The 20,736-nt window shown below is 51.7% G+C and overlaps 1 pseudogene; it reads right to left on the bottom strand.

Moving 5' to 3' along the window:
- Positions 1-1,685: 1,685 nt before the first annotated feature.
- The window catches only part of LOC119884138, a 28,580-nt pseudogene continuing 9,529 nt past the window's right edge, over positions 1,686-20,736 (bottom strand).

Raw genomic sequence — 20,736 nt, 5'->3', positions numbered from 1 at the left:
AACCACGTAGGGCACCATGCAGACCACCATGCAGGCCACGACGTAGGGCACCATGTAGGGCACCATGCAGGCCACCATAGGGCACCATGCAGACCGCCAGTAAGGCACCATGCAGACCACCATGCAGGCCACCACGTAGGGCACCAACATACCACCATGCAGACCACCATGCAGTGCCACGACGTAGGGCACCAAACATACCACCATGCAGACCACCAAGCAGACCACCACGTAGGGAACCACGACGTAGGGCACCAACATACCACATGCAGACCACCATGCAGGCCACCACGTAGGGCACCAAACATACCACCATGCAGACCACCATGCAGGCCACGACGTAGGGCACCATGCAGGCCACCAAGCAGCCACCACGTAGGGACCACGACGTAGGCACCATGCAGACCACCATGCAGGCCACGACGTAGGGCACCACATAGGGCACCATGCAGCCACCACGTAGGGCACCATGCAGACCACCATGCAGACCACCATGGAGGGCACCATGCAGACCACCATGGAGGGCACCATGCAGACCACCAGGTAGGGCACCACGCAGACCTTTGATCGATTTGTCTTCAGCTGCTGGCAGTTATTGTTTAATATTGTACATCGTGTATATATTGAATATTTTAGATATCAGTGATGGAAGTACTCTGATCATCATCAATACTACACAGTGAAACACTAAGAAGTAGGGCTGGGCAATAAAACAACAATGATGATTATCGCAATATAATTTTCCTCAATATCAATAGAATAAATGTTCAATATCATCAATGAATAATTGCTTTAATTCATTTGAATCACGAACAAAATTAGCACTTAATATTCTATCAAAATATGTATTTTTTGAAAAAAGAGGCCTGAAAAAAGATTAACTAATCATATTGTAGTAAAAAAATAGACCTCAGATTTGTGAAGTGATCCCACTGTTTGGCATCAAGTGTTGTACGTTCTGACCATAAAGAAAAGTTTAACCACATAATTACCATCTGGTTTCACCAGATACAAGTACTCATCAGGCACTCGCTGCCTGTGAGTAACTGCACTAACATGTAAATACAGAAGTGGAACAAAGACGACGCTGCTGAGAATGAAACGTTTATTCATCATCACTTTTTTACAAAAGCTGATAAGAGTTCAGGTGAGACGTGTCACCGTTCTTTAGCATGGTCGCAGTTTCACAACAACACAAAATTATTATTATTAACGTCACGGTTTTCTTGTGACCAATCACAGACATCCTGTGGCTGCTTCACATTTGTGTGCTAGCTGATGCTAACAACTGTGACAGCAGTGATTGGTTCAGAACAGAAATAATCAAAACAACAAAGCTTCAAACAGTTCAGAGGACGGAGGAACTTTTTATTTCACTTTGTGTAAATTTGAATGTTTGAATTAATGTTAGTTTGTTAAATAATATGAAGGTTTGACTTCATTATTTTTGGGTTCATATTACTTAAATTTGATCTGATGTTTTCTTTTCGCTGATTTAAAGGAATATTTCAATTTAGTTTCAGGACGAGCGACTTTGAGACAGAATAGAAAAAAAAATAGAGAGAAAAGATTGGCACAAGGCATTCTGGGAGTTTGAGTCCTTGTCATAAAAACATCTTCAGGTTCATAACAGCGTCTTCTTTACAGAGAAATTACCCACAAGCCCTAAAGTCTTAATATCTGTCTGACATTCATCATCCCCAGCAGTTCCTAGTCACCAGGCCCCTCCCCCTGAGTCTGCAGCTTGGCCAATCAGAGGCTACCGAGCCCTTCTCCCATTCTGATTCGCTGTCCTGGCTGCAGGTTGAAGGTGAAGTCTTAGGAGCTTCGAAAGCAGAACAATGGTGGAGCCGAGGTTAAACTCCCCCACGGGGGCCCCCTTCTGTAAGACCACGCCCCCTCCATCGCTGAGACCACGCCCCCTTCACTCGACGCCTTCAAGGCCTGGTCGCCGATGGCAACATAGCTGTGGTCATCGAAGGAGCCTTTATTGTAGCGAGGAGCGTTGGTCTGAAGCTCCTGAGGACGAAACACAAAAACTGCTGAAACTAAATATTAAACACAAAGGTATATTTATATTTAATACCAATATTTATGTCATTAATTCCTCTGATTGGCCGACTGAAGGAAAAGAACAGATATACTGCAATACTTTAAAATACACAACAACAAGGTTTTATTAAAGTAGAAGCGGTTCAAACTCACCTGGTCGAAGTAAACCCTGATGGAGCCCACGTTTGTGGCTCCGACTGCTGTTAATGAGAAGAAGCCGTGCTGCCAGTGGCCGGTGAGCGCCACACGCTCGTTAAGGCAGAAGAGCTCTTTGACCAAACGAGCCACGCCCGGGTTAACCGACATTAACGAGCCTAACGAGGAGAGAGAGATGAAGGGCAGGTAGAGCGCAGACACCAGAAAGGTGAATAGGTGAACAGACTCTCACCTGGGAAGTGACGCCGAAGCTCCACCCTCCAGTCTGTAGGTGAATGGAAACAGTGATAGTCTCCTGGAGCCAGGTAGACCACGACGTGGAACAGGTCGTTGTCAGGAGACGACAGGAGGAGGTCCCTGAAGGACGACGAGGACTCTAAAGAAAGAGGGACACAATCAATCTTCAACAAGTCCCAGGTCAAGACCAACAAGTCCCAGACCAACAAGTCCCAGGTCAAGACCAACAAGTCCCAAGTCAAGACCAACGAGTCCCAGGTCAAGACCAAATCCCAGGTGCAGACCAACAAGTCCCAAATCAAAACCAACAAGTCCCAGGTCAAGACCAACAAGTACCAGGTGCAGACCAACAAGTCCCAGGTCAAGACCAACGAGTCCCAGGTCAAGACCAAATCGCAGGTGCAGACCAACAAGTCCCAAATCAAAACCAACAAGTCCCAGGTCAAGACCAACAAGTCCCAGACCAACAAGTCCCAAATCAAAACCAACAAGTCCCAGACCCAAACCAACAAGTCCCAGGCCAAGACCAACAAGTCCCAGGCCAAGACCAACAAGTCCCAGGTCAAGACCAACAAGTCCCACAAGTCCCAGGTGCAGACCAACAAGTCCCAGATCCAAACCAACAAGTCCCAGACCAACAAGTCCCAGATCCAAACCAACAAGTCCCAGACCAACAAGTCCCAGATCCAAACCAACAAGTCCCAGGTGCAGACCAACAAGTCCCAGACCAACACTCCCAGGTCCAGACCAACACATCCCAGACCAACAAGTCCCAGGTCCAGACCAACAAATCCCAGGTCCAGACCAACAAGTCCCACACCAACAAGTCCCAGGTCCAGACCAACAAGTCCCAGGTCCAGTGGAAATTGCGCAATGGATAAGACTATGCCATTGTGTCCCTGAGCAAGACACTTAACCCCTAGTTGCTCCAGAGGCGTGTGACCTCTGACATGTAGAGCAAATGTAAGTCGCTTTGGATAAAAGCGTCAGCTAAATGAATAAATGTAAATATAAGTCCCAGGTCAAGACCAACAAATCCCAGGTCCAGGTCAAGACTGTTGTGTCTGACTGTTTGAGTCACAGATTTTTAATGGATCCGTGATGTCACATGCGTCATGGTGGAGTGGGCGTGGTCTTACCGTTGCCTCGCCTCTTCTGTGGACCCAGGAAGTTCTCCAGACTGTAGGTGACCCCCTTCACCTGCTCCACCTCTGAGTTCTCTACCCGACCGAAGTGGAGATCCTCCCATCAGCTGGCGAGATCTGAGAGAAGCAAGCATCACAGTTCAGGAGGAGGAGGAGGAGGGTTACCAGACACGAGGAGGAGGAGGAGGAGGAGGGTTACCAGACACGAGGAGGAGGAGGAGGAGGAGGGTTACCAGACACGAGGAGGAGGAGGGTTACCAGACACGAGGAGGAGGAGGAGGGTTACCAGACACGAGGAGGAGGAGGGTTACCAGACACGAGGAGGAGGAGGAGGAGGAGGAGGAGGAGGGTTACCAGACACGAGAAGGAGGAGGAGGGTTACCAGACACGAGGAGGAGGAGGAGGAGGAGGGTTACCAGACACGAGGAGGAGGAGGAGGAGGAGGGTTACCAGACACGAGGAGGAGGAGGAGGAGGAGGGTTACCAGACACGAGGAGGAAGAGGGTTACCAGACACGAGGAGGAGGAGGAGGAGGGTTACCAGACACGAGGAGGAGGAGGAGGAGGGTTACCAGACACGAGGAGGAGGAGGGTTACCAGACACGAGGAGGAAGAGGAGGAGGAGGAGGAGGAGGGTTACCAGACACGAGAAGGAGGAGGAGGAGGGTTACCAGACACGAGGAGGAGGAGGAGGGTTACCAGACACGAGGAGGAAGAGGAGGAGGAGGAGGGTTACCAGACACGAGAAGGAGGAGGAGGAGGGTTACCAGACACGAGGAGGAGGAGGAGGAGGAGGAGGGTTACCAGACACGAGAAGGAGGAGGAGGAGGAGGGTTACCAGACACGAGAAAAAGGAGGAGGAGGAGGGTTACCAGACACGAGGAGGAGGAGGGTTACCAGACACGAGGAGGAGGAGGAGGAGGAGGAGGAGGGTTACCAGACACGAGGAGGAGGAGGAGGAGGAGGAGGAGGGTTACCAGACACGAGGAGGAGGAGGAGGAGGAGGGTTACCAGACACGAGGAGGAGGAGGAGGAGGAGGGTTACCAGACACGAGGAGGAGGAGGAGGAGGAGGAGGGTTACCAGACACGAGAAGGAGGAGGAGGAGGGTTACCAGACATGAGGAGGAGGAGGAGGAGGGTTACCAGACATGAGGAGGAGGAGGAGGAGGAAGGTTACCAGACACGAGGAGGAGGAGGAGGAGGAGGGTTACCAGACACGAGGAGGAGGAAGAGGGTTACCAGACACGAGGAGGAGGAGGAGGAGGAGGAGGAGGGTTACCAGACACGAGAGGAGGAGGAGGAGGAGGGTTACCAGACACGAGGAGGAGGAGGAGGAGGAGGAGGAGGGTTACCAGACACGAGGAGGAGGAGGAGGAGGAGGGTTACCAGACACGAGGAGGAGGAGGAGGAGGAGGAGGAGGGGGGGGGGGGTTACCAGACACGAGACACGAGAACGAGGAGAAGGAGGAGGAGGAGGGTTACCAGACACGAGGAGGAGGAGGAGGGTTACCAGACACGAGGAGGAGGAGGAGGAGGAGGAGGGTTACCAGACACGAGGAGGAGGAGGAGGAGGAGGGTTACCAGACACGTGGAGGAGGAGGAGGAGGGGGGGGTTATCAGACACGAGACACGAGAAGGAGGAGGAGGAGGGTTACCAGACACGAGACACGAGAAGGAGGAGGAGGAGGGTTACCAGACACGAGGAGGAGGAGGAGGAGGGTTACCAGACACGAGGAGGAGGAGGGTTACCAGACACGAGGAGGAGGAGGAGGAGGGTTACCAGACACGAGGAGGAGGAGGAGGAGGGTTACCAGACACGAGGAGGAGGAGGAGGAGGAGGAGGGTTACCAGACACGAGGAGGAGGAGGAGGAGGAGGGGGGTTACCAGACACGAGAAGGAGGGGGTTACCAGACACGAGAAGGAGGAGGGTTACCAGACACGAGGAGGAGGAGGAGGGGGGGGGGGGGGGTTATCAGACACGAGACACGAGAAGGAGGAGGAGGAGGAGGGTTACCAGACATGAGGAGGAGGAAGGTTACCAGACATGAGGAGGAGGAGGAGGAGGAGGAGGGTTACCAGACACGAGGAGGAGGAGGAGGAGGGTTACCAGACACGAGGAGGAGGAGGAGGAGGAGGGTTACCAGACACGAGGAGGAGGAGGAGGGTTACCAGACATGAGAAGGAGGAGGAGGGTTACCAGACACGAGGAGGAGGAGGAAGGTTACCAGACATGAGAAGGAGGAGGAGGGTTACCAGACACGAGGAGGAGGAGGAGGAGGGTTACCAGACACGAGGAGGAGGAGGAGGGTTACCAGACATGAGAAGGAGGAGGAGGGTTACCAGACACGAGGAGGAGGAGGAGGGTTACCAGACACGAGAGGAGGAGGAAGGTTACCAGACACGAGGAGGAGGAGGAGGAGGAGGAGGAGGAGGGTTACCAGACATGAGGAGGAGGAGGGTTACCAGACATCAGGAGGAGGAAGGTTACCAGACACGAGGAGGAGGAGGGTTACCAGACATGAGGAGGAGGAGGAGGAGGGGGGGGGGGGGGGGGTTATCAGACACGAGACACGAGAAGGAGGAGGAGGGTTACCAGACACGAGGAGGAGGAGGAGGAGGGTTACCAGACACGAGGAGGAGGAGGAGGAGGGTTACCAGACACGAGGAGGAGGAGGAGGAGGGTTACCAGACACGAGGAGGCGCAGACTGGTCGGACTGCAGGTTTGAGGCGTCGACGGAAGAACTCCCCCAGATTCCTGTAGTGATGCAGATCCTCCACGGCGGCTTCCTATTGGCCGAAAGGAACACAAAGGTCAGAGCACAAACAGAGTGATAAAGGAGGTGCTTGGTGGAGGAGGTGCAGACGGTCCGGGAGGAGTCTGGTCACATGCTTATTTATACAGTATACTGCCAAAAGTTTTGGGTCGACATGCAGGTCAGTCCCTGATGTTTAACATGAGTCGGCCTCTGCAGCTGGAGCAGCTTCACTCTGCTGGGAACGCCGTCCACCAGGTTCAGGAGCAGCTTCGCTCTGCTGGGAACGCCGTCCACCAGGTTCAGGAGCAGCGTCGCTCTGCTGGGAACGCCGTCCACCAGGTTCAGGAGCAGCTTTGATTGGTCACTCCAGAGAACACGCCTCCTCTGCTCTAGTCTCCAGTGGCGGCGTGCTTTACACCGCTGCGTCCGACGCTTTGCATTGCACTTGGTGATGTCAGGCTTGGACGCAGCTGCTCGGCCGTGGAAACCCGTTCCACGAAGCTCTCTACGCACTGTTCCTGAGCTAATCCGAAGGCCACACAGCATTTGGAGGTCTGTAGCTGCCGACTCTGCAGAAAGTTGGAGACTTCTGTGCACCTCGGCGTGTTCTGACCCTGCTTTTTTTGATTTTATGTGGCTGAGTTTCTGTTGTTCCCAGTCGCTTCCTCTTTGTTATAACACCACTAACAGCCGAAAGTGGAATATTTAGTAGTGAGGAAAATTCAGGAAAGGACTTGCTGCACAGGTGGCAACCTGTCAGGGTACCACGCCTGAATCCACCGAGCTCCTGAGAGCGACGCGTTCTTTCACAGATGGTTGCAGTCTGCAGCCGAGGTGCTCGACTTCATCTGTGGCCAAAGACATGACTGGAACACCTGTAGTCAATGATTTGGAGGGGTGTCCCAAAACCTTTGGCAATATAGTGTATATTCTGCCTTTTGCAGAAAGACTAGTCTCACTGGTCTCACAGGTCTCACTGGTCTCACAGGTCTCACTGGTCTTACAGGCCTCACTGGTCTCACAGGTCTTACTAGTCTCACAGGCCTCACTGGTCTCACTGGTCTCACAGGTCTCACTGGTCTCACAGGTCTCACTGGTCTTACAGGCCTCACTGGTCTCACAGGCCTCACTGGTCTCACTGGTCTCACAGGTCTTACTGGTCTCACAGGTCTTACTAGTCTCACAGGCCTCACTGGTCTTACTGGTCTCACAGGTCTCACTGGTCTCACAGGTCTCACTGGTCTTACAGGCCTCACTGGTCTCACAGGCCTCACTGGTCTCACAGGCCTCACTGGTCTCACTGGTCTCACAGGTCTCACTGGTCTCACAGGTCTCACAGGTCTTACTGGTCTCACAGGCCTCACTGGTCTCACAGGTCTTACTGGTCTCACAGGTCTCACAGGTCTCACTGGTCTTACAGGTCTCACTGGTCTTACAGGCCTCACTGGTCTCACAGGCCTCACTGGTCTCACAGGCCTCACTGGTCTCACTGGTCTCACAGGTCTCACAGGTCTCACTGGTCTTACAGGTCTCACTGGTCTTACAGGCCTCACTGGTCTCACAGGCCTCACTGGTCTCACAGGTCTCACTGGTCTCACAGGTCTCACAGGTCTTACTGGTCTCACAGGTCTCACAGGTCTCACAGGTCTCACTGGTCTTACAGGCCTCACTGGTCTCACAGGTCTTACTGGTCTCACAGGTCTTACTGGTCTCACAGGCCTCACTGGTCTCACAGGCCTCACTGGTCTCACTGGTCTCACAGGCCTCACAGGTCTCACTGGTCTTACAGGTCTCACTTGTGTTACAGGTCTCACTGGTCTTAGGTTACAGGTGTGAGTGTCCCAGGGGGTTCTGGGGGTCTAGAGGACAGAGCCACTGGGTTTGCACTGACCTGCATGTTGACCCCGAAGGTCCAGATGTAGAGAGAGTACACGGGTTTCCGGAGCCAGGTGGGGAGCTCCACCCCATTCAGACGACCCCAGGCCCGAGAGAGGAGGCGAGTCGGGAAGGAGCGGTACAACGCCACCTTCAGCACCAAACAGGAAACTACATGTCAGTCGTTAATATCTGGTTTTCAGAAGGAGGAATTTACAGAAAAACTTTACTTTTGTAGAAAACGAAGGAGGCGGTGAAAGACAGAAGCATAAAAACATGCGTAAAAGTAGAAAAGGAAGAAGAGCAGAAGACAGCAGAGAAAATGGAGTAAGTGAGAGATAAAAGGTGTGCTTCAACTGAGCGCTGTGACTGCCGAGCTTTTCAGAAGGTCCATGAACGCAGCACAGAGCTGCTGTCTCCATCATCAGACGCTGTTTTCTGACCTGCAGTGTCTTTGTTTGTCACGAGTGTGAAAGCATGGTGATATTTCTGCTTGATGGTGCCCTGGACAGGCCGTTACCTGCATGTTTAAACACCTGAGACTCAGCGTCCGTAAAGGGATAGCTCAGGATGTTTGCAGTGCGTCTCTGAGGTACTTGTACATGGTCATCGTGTTTCCTGCGACAGATGGCGGTCGCTGTGTCCTCATTTTGGAGAAGCAGAGAGTTGTACTGAAGCTAAGCTACGTGTACTGCTGTGGACACAACCGGAGACCAGCTGGGAGATCAGACTGAAACCAAACTTCACTTTCCTACAGACTTTAAAGATGCGTTCTTGTGTTTGAACAAAGACGATTCATGGTCACCATGGAGATTTCAGCGTGTTCCTCTGAATGATGCTGCTGCTCTGAATCCAGACAATCACTCCATGAAACCCTCTCTGAAGAGGACTAAGGCTGGACTGGAAGCCTTATTTGTCGGTACTGATGTGTCCTAATGCAGTATGCAATAAAAGCAAAATCTGCAGCCTGCATCGAACCAGTCTACCTGTCGTACTGTGTCCCATAATGCAAAGTGCTAGAACAGTAACAACTAACGGTATTTTCTTCAACAACAGAACGTTTGTTTACAATTTGAATGTGTTATTTCATCACTAAATCCACTTCAGAGAAGTTTTGAGGCGAGAAATCAGCTGTGTAGATTTGGAATATTGGCACTTTTACGAAAGTTGATGGTAAAATCGAACATGTGGTCCAACACTTTCGAAGTTGAGAAACTCCACAAACGGCAGCAGGGGAAGCTAACGAGCCGGCCGGCCAGTCAGCTATTTACTTATATCAAGACACATCTGGCTCCTGATGGACAGGAAATTCTTGTCTGGTGAAGCACTTAAGCACAAAAAACTAAAAACTAAACTAACATTACGTTGTTAGTGTCAAGTTACAGTACTTTTTATTTGATATAATTCTTATTTATGCGCAAACATTTGCAAGCAAGCTAGCTAGATCGGCTGCAGCCTTGTTCTCCATACACAGGATTACGTTTAAAAAGAGTTTTAGGTGGTTCTTCCTTTTATATTCCACCTATTGACTTCTGATTTCTCAGCCTGGCCTAGCATACTGCAAAACAACATTTAAAAGTTTCATTCTGCATGCTGCAGTAGTATGTCCGCCAGAGAGACCCCTGCTGAAGAGCACTGCTGTCTAAATAAATGAAACCTCACGTTTCCCTTCTGCCTCTTCTGGACGTTAAGTTCTTCTGTACACTCTGGTTTGAAAAGTCTCCCTTTCGTCTTCACAGTGAACAGCACTTTGTCTTCAATGTCTTAGTCACTCATTTAAATGTTCTTTCATTCTCTGTCTCTTCCACAAACCGCTGAAAGTCTGAGGTAAAGAGCTGAGGATATTACACCCAGCTTGCTGCTGTCCACAGCAGTACGCTGCTTTAGCTTCCATGCTAGTACAACTCTCTCCTGGTCCAAACTGCTGTCTACTGCAGGTAATACACTGACTGTGTATAAGTACCACGCCCCGTTAACAATGAGTGTGCGCTCATCTGAGTTAGAATTGAAGACTTGAAGCCCTGATGCTGGACTGGAGGCTCGTGGAGGCCTGATCCAGACGCTTCATGCTGTCTCTCCTGTCACTGTTTCCATCTGTATGAACCCCGTTGTTATTCGTTTAACCAGAAGCCAGTCAGCAGCCGCTCTTACCCGTTTGGCCAGCGGCTGGAGAGCGCTGACGGACAGGATGAAGCAGAGGAAGGCGATTGGCCGACGGCGCCAAGGGGTGGGGCGACACACGCCACCAGTGAGCGTGCTCAGACGGTGACGGAGAGCCAAACGAGGCACCTGGAGCCTGATTATGATAATTAGATTTAGATTAGAGAGTGATGAAGGAAGAGGAAAATTATTCAGAAACCTGAGGCAGGAGAAAGGAGGAGGAGGGAGGCGAAGGGATGGAGAGGTAAAAATTATGGAAACACTAAGAAAATGCATCCAAAACAAAAACATAAGATTGATACGTTAGTGGAAAATGAAAACATGACAAATAAATTTAAGAAAAGAAATAAAATTATTAATTTCATAGGTAGAGGACGAAGGGGTTGTTTCCCTCCTGTAATCTGATTGCCTTCAAAGTTTACATAACGTCATTTTTGAAGGACCATACAGTAGTTTTCCTTATCACTGACGATCTTTTAACCTCTCGTGTTAACAGAGCCTTTAAATCTGTGTTTCCTTCTGTCAGCCGCTTTCAGTTCATATTCACATCAAATCAACTCACAGAGACAAACCCAAATGAAAGACCAACGTCCAGGACAAGAACCCCAGACATCCAGGACAAGAAACCCCAGACGTCCAGAACAAGAAACGAGACGACCAGGACAAGAAACCCCAGACGTCCAGAACAAGAAACGAGACAACCAGGACAAGAAACGAGATGACCAGTGCAAGAAACCCCAGACGTCCAGAACAAGAAACAAGACGGCCAGTGCCAGAAACCCAGACGTCCAGGACAAGAAACCCCAGACGTCCAGAACAAGAAACGAGACGTCCAGAACAAGAAACGAGACGTCCAGAACAAGAAACGAGACGACCAGTGCCAGAAACCCCAGACGTCCAGAACAAGACATGAGATGACCAGTGCAAGAAACCCAGACGTCCAGGACAAGAAACGAGACGACCAGTGCAAGAAACCCAGACGTCCAGGACAAGAAACCCCAGACGTCCAGGACAAGAAACCCCAGACGTCCAGAACAAGAAACGAGACGACCAGTGCCAGAAACCCAGACGTCCAGAACAAGAAACCCCAGACGTCCAGAACAAGAAACGAGACAACCAGGACAAGAAATGAGACGACCAGGACAAGAAACGGGACGACCAGTGCAAGAAACCCACATGTCCAGGACAAGAAACCCCAGACGTCTAGAACAAGACACGAGATGACCAGGACAAGAAACGGGATGACCAGTGCAAGAAACCCAGACGTCCAGAACAAGAAACGAGACGACCAGGACAAGACACCCCAGACGTCCAGGACAAGAAACCCCAGACGTCCAGAACAAGAAACGAGACGACCAGTGCAAGAAACGAGACGACCAGTGCAAGAAACCCACACGTCCAGGACAAGAAACCCAGACGTCCAGAACAAGAAACGAGACAACCAGGACAAGAAACCCAGACGAGCAGGACAAGAAACCCAGACGAGCAGGACAAGAAACCCAGAGGAGCAGGACAAGAAACGAGACGTCCAGGACAAGAAACCCAGACGTCCAGGACAGGAAACCCAGACGTCCAGGACAAGAAAACCAGACGTCCAGGACAAGAAACCCAGACATCCAGGACAAGAAACGAAACGACCAGGACAGGAAACCCAGACGTCCAGGACAGGAAACCCAGACGTCCAGGACAAGAAAACCAGACGTCCAGGACAAGAAACCCAGACATCCAGGACAAGAAACGAAACGACCAGGACAAGAAACCCAGACGTCCAGGACAAGAAACCCCAGACGTCCAGAACAAGAAACGAGACAACCAGGACAAGAAATGAGACGACCAGTGCAAGAAACCCAGACGTCCAGGACAAGAAACCCCAGACGTCCAGAACAAGAAACGAGACGACCAGTGCAAGAAACCCACATGTCCAGGACAAGAAACCCCAGACGTCCAGAACAAGACACGAGATGACCAGGACAAGAAACGGGATGACCAGTGTAAGAAACCCAGACGTCCAGGACAAGAAATGAGACGACCAGTGCAAGAAACCCAGACGTCCAGGACAAGAAACCCCAGACATCCAGGACAGGAAACCCAGACGTCCAGGACAAGAAAACCAGACGTCCAGGACAAGAAACCCAGACATCCAGGACAAGAAACGAAACGACCAGGACAAGAAACCCAGACGTCCAGGACAAGAAACCCCAGACGTCCAGAACAAGAAACGAGACGACCAGGTGAAGAAACGAGACGACCAGGACAAGAAACGAGACGACCAGTGCAAGAAACCCACATGTCCAGGACAAGAAACCCCAGACGTCCAGAACAAGACACGAGATGACCAGGACAAGAAACGGGATGACCAATGCAAGAAACCCAGACGTCCAGGACAAGAAATGAGACGACCAGTGCAAGAAACCCAGACGTCCAGGACAAGAAACCCCAGACATCCAGGACAAGAAACCCCAGACGTCCAGAACAAGAAACAAGATGACCAGGACAAGAAACCCCAGACGTCCAGGACAAGAAACCCCAGATGTCCAGAACAAGAAACGAGACGACCAGTGCAAGAAACCCAGACATCCAGGACAAGAAACCCCAGACATCCAGGACAAGAAACCCCAGACGTCCAGAACAAGAAACGAGACAACCAGGACAAGAAACGAGACGACCAGTGCAAGAAACCCTTCCTTCCAGGACAAGAAACTCCAGACATCCAGAACAAGACACGAGATGACCAGGACAAGAAACGGGATGACCAGTGCAAGAAACCCAGACGTCCAGGACAAGAAACCCAGACGTCCAGGACAAGAAACCCCAGACGTCCAGGACAAGAAACCCCAGATGTCCAGAACAAGAAACGAGACGACCAGTGCCAGAAACCCAGACGTCCAGGACAAGAAACCCCAGACGTCCAGAACAAGAAATGAGACGACCAGGACAAAAAACCCAGACGTCCAGGACAAGAAACCCCAGACGTCCAGGACAAGAAACCCCAGACGTCCAGAACAAGAAATGAGACGACCAGTGCAAGAAATGAGACGACCAGTGCAAGAAACCCAGACGTCCAGGACAAGAAACCCCAGACGTCCAGAACAAGAAACGAGACGACCAGGTGAAGAAACGAGACGACCAGGACAAGAAACGAGATGACCAGTGCAAGAAACCCACATGTCCAGGACAAGAAACCCCAGACGTCCAGAACAAGACACGAGATGACCAGGACAAGAAACGGGATGACCAGTGCAAGAAACCCCAGACGTCCAGGACAAGAAACCCCAGACGTCCAGGACAAGAAACCCCAGACGTCCAGTGCAAGAAACGAGACGACCAGTGCAAGAAACCCACACGTCAGGACAAGAAACCCCAGACGTCCAGAACAAGAAACGAGACAACCAGGACAAGAAACCCAGACGAGCAGGACAAGAAACGAGACGACCAGGACAAGAAACCCAGACGTCCAGGACAAGAAACCCAGACGTCCAGGACAGGAAACCCAGACGTCCAGGACAAGAAACCCAGACGTCCAGGACAAGAAACCCAGACGTCCAGGACAGGAAACCCAGACGTCCAGGACAAGAAACCCAGACGTCCAGGACAAGAAACCCAGACGTCCAGGACAAGAAACGAAACGACCAGGACAAGAAACGAAACGACCAGGACAAGAAACCCAGACGTCCAGGACAAGAAACCCCAGACGTCCAGAACAAGAAACGAGACGACCAGGTGAAGAAACGAGACGACCAGGACAAGAAACGGGACGACCAGTGCAAGAAACCCACATGTCCAGGACAAGAAACCCCAGACGTCCAGAACAAGACACGAGATGACCAGGACAAGAAACGGGATGACCAGTGCAAGAAACCCAGACGTCCAGGACAAGAAACGAGACGACCAGTGCAAGAAACCCAGACGTCCAGGACAAGAAACCCCAGACATCCAGGACAAGAAACCCCAGACGTCCAGAACAAGAAACGAGACGAACAGGACAAGAAACGGGATGACCAGTGCAAGAAACCCAGACGTTCAGGACAAGAAACCCCAGACGTCCAGGACAAGAAACCCCAGACGTCCAGAACAAGAAACGAGACGACCAGTGCAAGAAATGAGACGACCAGGTGAAGAAACGAGACGACCAGGACAAGAAACGAGATGACCAGTGCAAGAAACCCACATGTCCAGGACAAGAAACCCCAGACGTCCAGAACAAGACACGAGATGACCAGGACAAGAAACGGGATGACCAGTGCAAGAAACCCAGACGTCCAGGACAAGAAACCCCAGACGTCCAGGACAAGAAACCCCAGACGTCCAGGACAAGAAACCCCAGACGTCCAGAACAAGAAACGAGACGACCAGTGCAAGAAACGAGACGACCAGTGCAAGAAACCCACACGTCAGGACAAGAAACCCCAGACGTCCAGAACAAGAAACGAGACAACCAGGACAAGAAACCCAGACGAGCAGGACAAGAAACGAGACGACCAGTGCAAGAAACGAGACGTCCAGGACAAGAAACCCAGACGTCCAGGACAAGAAACCCAGACGTCCAGGACAGGAAACCCAGACGTCCAGGACAAGAAACCCAGACGTCCAGGACAAGAAACCCAGACGTCCAGGACAAGAAACGAAACGACCAGGACAAGAAACCCAGACATCCAGGACAAGAAACCCAGACATCCAGGACAAGAAACCCAGACATCCAGGACAAGAAACCCAGACGTCCAGGACAAGAAACCCCAGACGTCCAGAACAAGAAACGAGACAACCAGGTGAAGAAACGAGACAACCAGGTGAAGAAACGAGACGACCAGGACAAGAAATGGGATGACCAGTGCAAGAAACCCACATGTCCAGGACAAGAAACCCCAGACGTCCAGAACAAGACACGAGATGACCAGGACAAGAAACGGGATGACCAGTGCAAGAAACCCACACGTCAGGACAAGAAACCCCAGACGTCCAGAACAAGAAACGAGACGACCAGGACAAGAAACCCCAGACGTCCGGGACAAGAAACCCCAGACGTCCAGAACAAGAAACGAGACGACCAGTGCAAGAAACCCACACGTCAGGACAAGAAACCCCAGACGTCCAGAACAAGAAACGAGACGACCAGGACAAGAAACCCAGACGAGCAGGACAAGAAACCCAGACGACCAGGACAAGAAACCCAGAGGACCAGGACAAGAAACCCAGAGGACCAGTGCAAGAAACGAGATGTCCAGGACAAGAAACCCAGACGTCCAGGACAAGAAACCCAGACGTCCAGGACAGGAAACCCAGACGTCCAGGACAAGAAAACCAGACATCCAGGACAAGAAACCCAGACATCCAGGACAAGAAACGAAACGACCAGGACAAGAAACCCAGACGTCCAGGACAAGAAACGAAACGACCAGGACAAGAAACGAGACGACCAGAATAAGAAATCCAAATCCAGGACAGAACGCTAAAATGACCCAATTTCTGGACACTAGAAAGTAGTCCCATGATAATATAAGATAAATGATTACATGAAATCATAAATACTGAGAGTATAGAAACAAATACAGACGTACTTTGTCGGGTGAAACAGACAGAAGGCTCAACCATGTAAAACTACTGAGCAGTCCTCTGTAAAGAGCAAAATAAAATAAAACAGACTGTAAAAATCTGACAGGAAGCAGGAGGAAGACAGTGACAGGAAGTAAAGAGAGAAAACAGACAATGAAGGAAAAAAATAAGGGTGGAGGAGGAGGAGGAGGGTGGAGAGGACGCTAATGGAGCACACACTCGCTAACAGCTAAACTACAGCAGGAATGCAGTGATGCTAACACGCCAAAAAAATATCTGATCCTCTGAAAAACAGCAGACCACCCTGCACTGTGACTGTTTCCATGGTGTGTTCAATATAAACAAGTAAACATATAACTGTCTGAGTGGTGTTAGTGTACGCAGATGAAGATCAGATCACATTTTATGACCAGCTTCAGCAGAAATCCAGGTGATTCAAAAGGTTCACATACTTTCTCCTGAGACTGTAGATGTGTGTTTGAAGCTATCTGGGTTATCACAGGATCAACTGGAAAGAGGCTAACGCAGGCTAAGCTAAAGCTAAAATAGCTGACCTGCTATTAGAGACCACACACACTAATCTCTACCCTCCCCCACCCCTCCCCCTTCTGCCTCAGACTGTTTACTTACTCAGAGAAATACTTTTAATCTTTATACTTGAAACTCCTGCTCACCCTCTCTCTTTTCTTCCTCTCCCACCTGAGTCTTCCTCACCCCTCTTCCTCTCTCTCTCCCACCTGAATCGTGCTGTCGCTCTCGTCCTCACCCCTCTTCCTACATCTCTCTCTCTCTCTCCGTCGGTCGAGCGCCGCCACCTCAGCAGGTCGTGTCTCCGCCGCGTGCTGCCGCCGCGGTGACGAGGGAAGAACCTCACCATGAACGTTTGGTTGGTAAAGACGCAGCAGAGAAAGACGGGCGATGACACATGCTGACGTTTACATCGCACAGGTGAGAGCGGACAGGTGAGTGTGTTCACTCAGAGGACAGCAGCACGAGTGACAGAGAGAGAGAGAGGGGTGCTAATACTACTGAGCCCGCCCTCCCCCCTCCCTCCCTCTCCCTCTCTCACCCCTCCCTTATATAAAATACTGTCGTGTGAGAATCCTGATGGTTATTTTAATAAAATGTGAAGAAATAAAAACCGGACAGATCAATAAAGAAGCTCAGTAAAACAATACTTCTTTAGTCCAATCAGAGCCTACATGTCTCCTGCAGTTACTGACGGACCAATCCGGAGGCAGGAGGGGAAGTGGGGAGAGGGTCCAGGACCTGAGTGAGGTGGTGATGTGTCAGTGCAGCAGGGCAGAGTGATATCATCACTGTGACATCACCTCTCACCCAGTGACCCGGCTGATGCCAGCTGCATGTTAGCATGTTAGCAGCTGTGATGTCACCTCTCACCCAGTGACCCGGCTGATGACAGCTGCATGTTAGCATGTTAGCACTGTGACGTCACATCTCACCCAGTGACCCTGCTGATGACAGCTGCATGTTAGCATGTTAGCAGCTGTGACGTCATGTCTCACCCAGTGACCCGGCTGATGAAAGCTGCATGTTAGCAGGTGTGACGTCACCTCTCACCCAGTGACCCGGCTGATGACAGCTGCATGTTAGCATGTTAGCAGCTGTGACGTCACATCTCACCCAGTGACCCGGCTGATGAAAGCTGCATGTTAGCATGTTAGCAGCTGTGACATCACATCTCACCCAGTGACCCGGCTGATGGCAGCTGCATGTTAGCATGTTAGCAGCTGTGACGTCACGTCTCACCCAGTGACCCGGCTGATGGCAGCGGCATGTTAGCAGCTGTGACGTCACGTCTCACCCAGTGACCCGGCTGATGCCAGCTGCATGTTAGCATGTTAGCAGCTGTGACGTCACCTCTCACCCAGTGACCCGGCTGATGACAGCTGCATGTTAGCATGTTAGCAGCTGTGACGTCACCTCTCACCCAGTGACCCGGCTGATGACAGCTGCATGTTAGCATGTTAGCAGCTGTGACGTCACCTCTCACCCAGTGACCCGGCTGATGACAGCTGCATGTTAGCATGTTAGCAGCTGTGACGTCACATCTCACCCAGTGACCCGGCTGATGGCAGCTGCATGTTAGCATGTTAGCAGTTGTGACGTCACGTCTCACCCAGTGACCCGGCTGATGACATCTGCATGTTAGCATGTTAGCAGCTGTGACGTCACCTCTCACCCAGTGACCCGGCTGATGACATCTGCATGTTAGCATGTTAGCAGCTGTGACGTCACCTCTCACCCAGTGACCCGGCTGATGACAGCTGCATGTTAGCATGTTAGCAGCTGTGACGTCACCTCTCACCCAGTGACCCGGCTGATGCCAGCTGCATGTTAGCATGTTAGCAGTTGTGACGTCACGTCTCACCCAGTGACCCGGCTGATGACATCTGCATGTTAGCATGTTAGCAGCTGTGACGTCACCTCTCACCCAGTGACCCGGCTGATGGCAGCTGCATGTTAGCATGTTAGCAGCTGTGAAGTCACGTCTCACCCAGTGACCCGGCTGATGACAGTTGCATGTTAGCATGTTAGCAGCTGTGACATCACCTCTCACCCAGTGACCCGGCTGATGCCAGCTGCATGTTAACATGTTAGCAGCTGTGACATCACCTCTCACCCAGTGACCCGGCTGATGGCAGCTGCATGTTAACATGTTAGCAGCTGTGACATCACCTCTCACCCAGTGACCCGGCTGATGACAGCTGCATGTTAGCATGTTAGCAGCTGTGACGTCACATCTCACCCAGTGACCCTGCTGATGACAGCTGCATGTTAGCATGTTAGCAGCTGTGACGTCATGTCTCACCCAGTGACCCGGCTGATGAAAGCTGCATGTTAGCAGGTGTGACGTCACCTCTCACCCAGTGACCCGGCTGATGACAGCTGCATGTTAGCATGTTAGCAGCTGTGACGTCACGTCTCACCCAGTGACCCGGCTGATGGCAGCGGCATGTTAGCATGTTAGCAGCTGTGACGTCACGTCTCACCCAGTGACCCGGCTGATGCCAGCTGCATGTTAGCATGTTAGCAGCTGTGACGTCACGTCTCACCCAGTGACCCGGCTGATGCCAGCTGCATGTTAGCATGTTAGCAGCTGTGACGTCACCTCTCACCCAGTGACCCGGCTGATGACAGCTGCATGTTAGCATGTTAGCAGCTGTGACGTCACCTCTCACCCAGTGACCCGGCTGATGACAGCTGCATGTTAGCATGTTAGCAGCTGTGACGTCACCTCTCACCCAGTGACCCGGCTGATGACAGCTGCATGTTAGCATGTTAGCAGCTGTGATGTCACCTCTCACCCAGTGACCCGGCTGATGACAGCTGCATGTTAGCATGTTAGCAGCTGTGACGTCACCTCTCACCCAGTGACCCGGCTGATGGCAGCTGCATGTTAGCATGTTAGCAGCTGTGAAGTCACGTCTCACCCAGTGACCCGGCTGATGACAGTTGCATGTTAGCATGTTAGCAGCTGTGACGTCACCTCTCACCCAGTGACCCGGCTGATGACATCTGCATGTTAGCATGTTAGCAGCTGTGACGTCACCTCTCACCCAGTGACCCGGCTGATGCCAGCTGCATGTTAGCATGTTAGCAGTTGTGACGTCACGTCTCACCCAGTGACCCGGCTGATGACATCTGCATGTTAGCATGTTAGCAGCTGTGACGTCACCTCTCACCCAGTGACCCGGCTGATGGCAGCTGCATGTTAGCATGTTAGCAGCTGTGAAGTCACGTCTCACCCAGTGACCCGGCTGATGACAGTTGCATGTTAGCATGTTAGCAGCTGTGACATCACCTCTCACCCAGTGACCCGGCTGATGACAGCTGCATGTTAGCATGTTAGCAGCTGTGACGTCACGTCTCACCCAGTGACCCGGCTGATGGCAGCTGCATGTTAACATGTTAGCAGCTGTGACGTCACGTCTCACCCAGTGACCCGGCTGATGACAGCTGCATGTTAGCATGTTAGCAGCTGTGACGTCACGTCTCACCCAGTGACCCGGCTGATGACAGCTGCATGTTAGCATGTTAGCACTGTGACGTCACATCTCACCCAGTGACCCGGCTGATGAAAGCTGCATGTTAGCAGGTGTGACGTCACCTCTCACCCAGTGACCCGGCTGATGAAAGCTGCATGTTAGCAGGTGTGACGTCACCTCTCACCCAGTGACCCGGCTGATGACAGCTGCATGTTAGCATGTTAGCAGCTGTGACGTCACATCTCACCCAGTGACCCGGCTGATGAAAGCTGCATGTTAGCATGTTAGCAGCTGTGACATCACATCTCACCCAGTGACCCGGCTGATGGCAGCTGCATGTTAGCATGTTAGCAGCTGTGACGTCACGTCTCACCCAGTGACCCGGCTGATGGCAGCGGCATGTTAGCATGTTAGCAGCTGTGACGTCACGTCTCACCCAGTGACCCGGCTGATGCCAGCTGCATGTTAGCATGTTAGCAGCTGTGACGTCACCTCTCACCCAGTGACCCGGCTGATGACAGCTGCATGTTAGCATGTTAGCAGCTGTGACGTCACCTCTCACCCAGTGACCCGGCTGATGACAGCTGCATGTTAGCATGTTAGCAGCTGTGACGTCACCTCTCACCCAGTGACCCGGCTGATGACAGCTGCATGTTAGCATGTTAGCAGCTGTGACGTCACATCTCACCCAGTGACCCGGCTGATGGCAGCTGCATGTTAGCATGTTAGCAGTTGTGACGTCACGTCTCACCCAGTGACCCGGCTGATGACATCTGCATGTTAGCATGTTAGC

The sequence above is a fragment of the Micropterus salmoides genome, unplaced genomic scaffold (genome assembly GCF_014851395.1).
Source record: "Micropterus salmoides isolate LMB-PRFRI ecotype aquatic unplaced genomic scaffold, ASM1485139v1 Ms_hic_scaffold_3213, whole genome shotgun sequence".
Lineage (NCBI taxonomy): Eukaryota > Metazoa > Chordata > Actinopteri > Centrarchiformes > Centrarchidae > Micropterus > Micropterus salmoides.
Note: the sequence above shows the minus strand (reverse complement) of the source record. Positions and strands in the feature narration are given on the sequence as shown.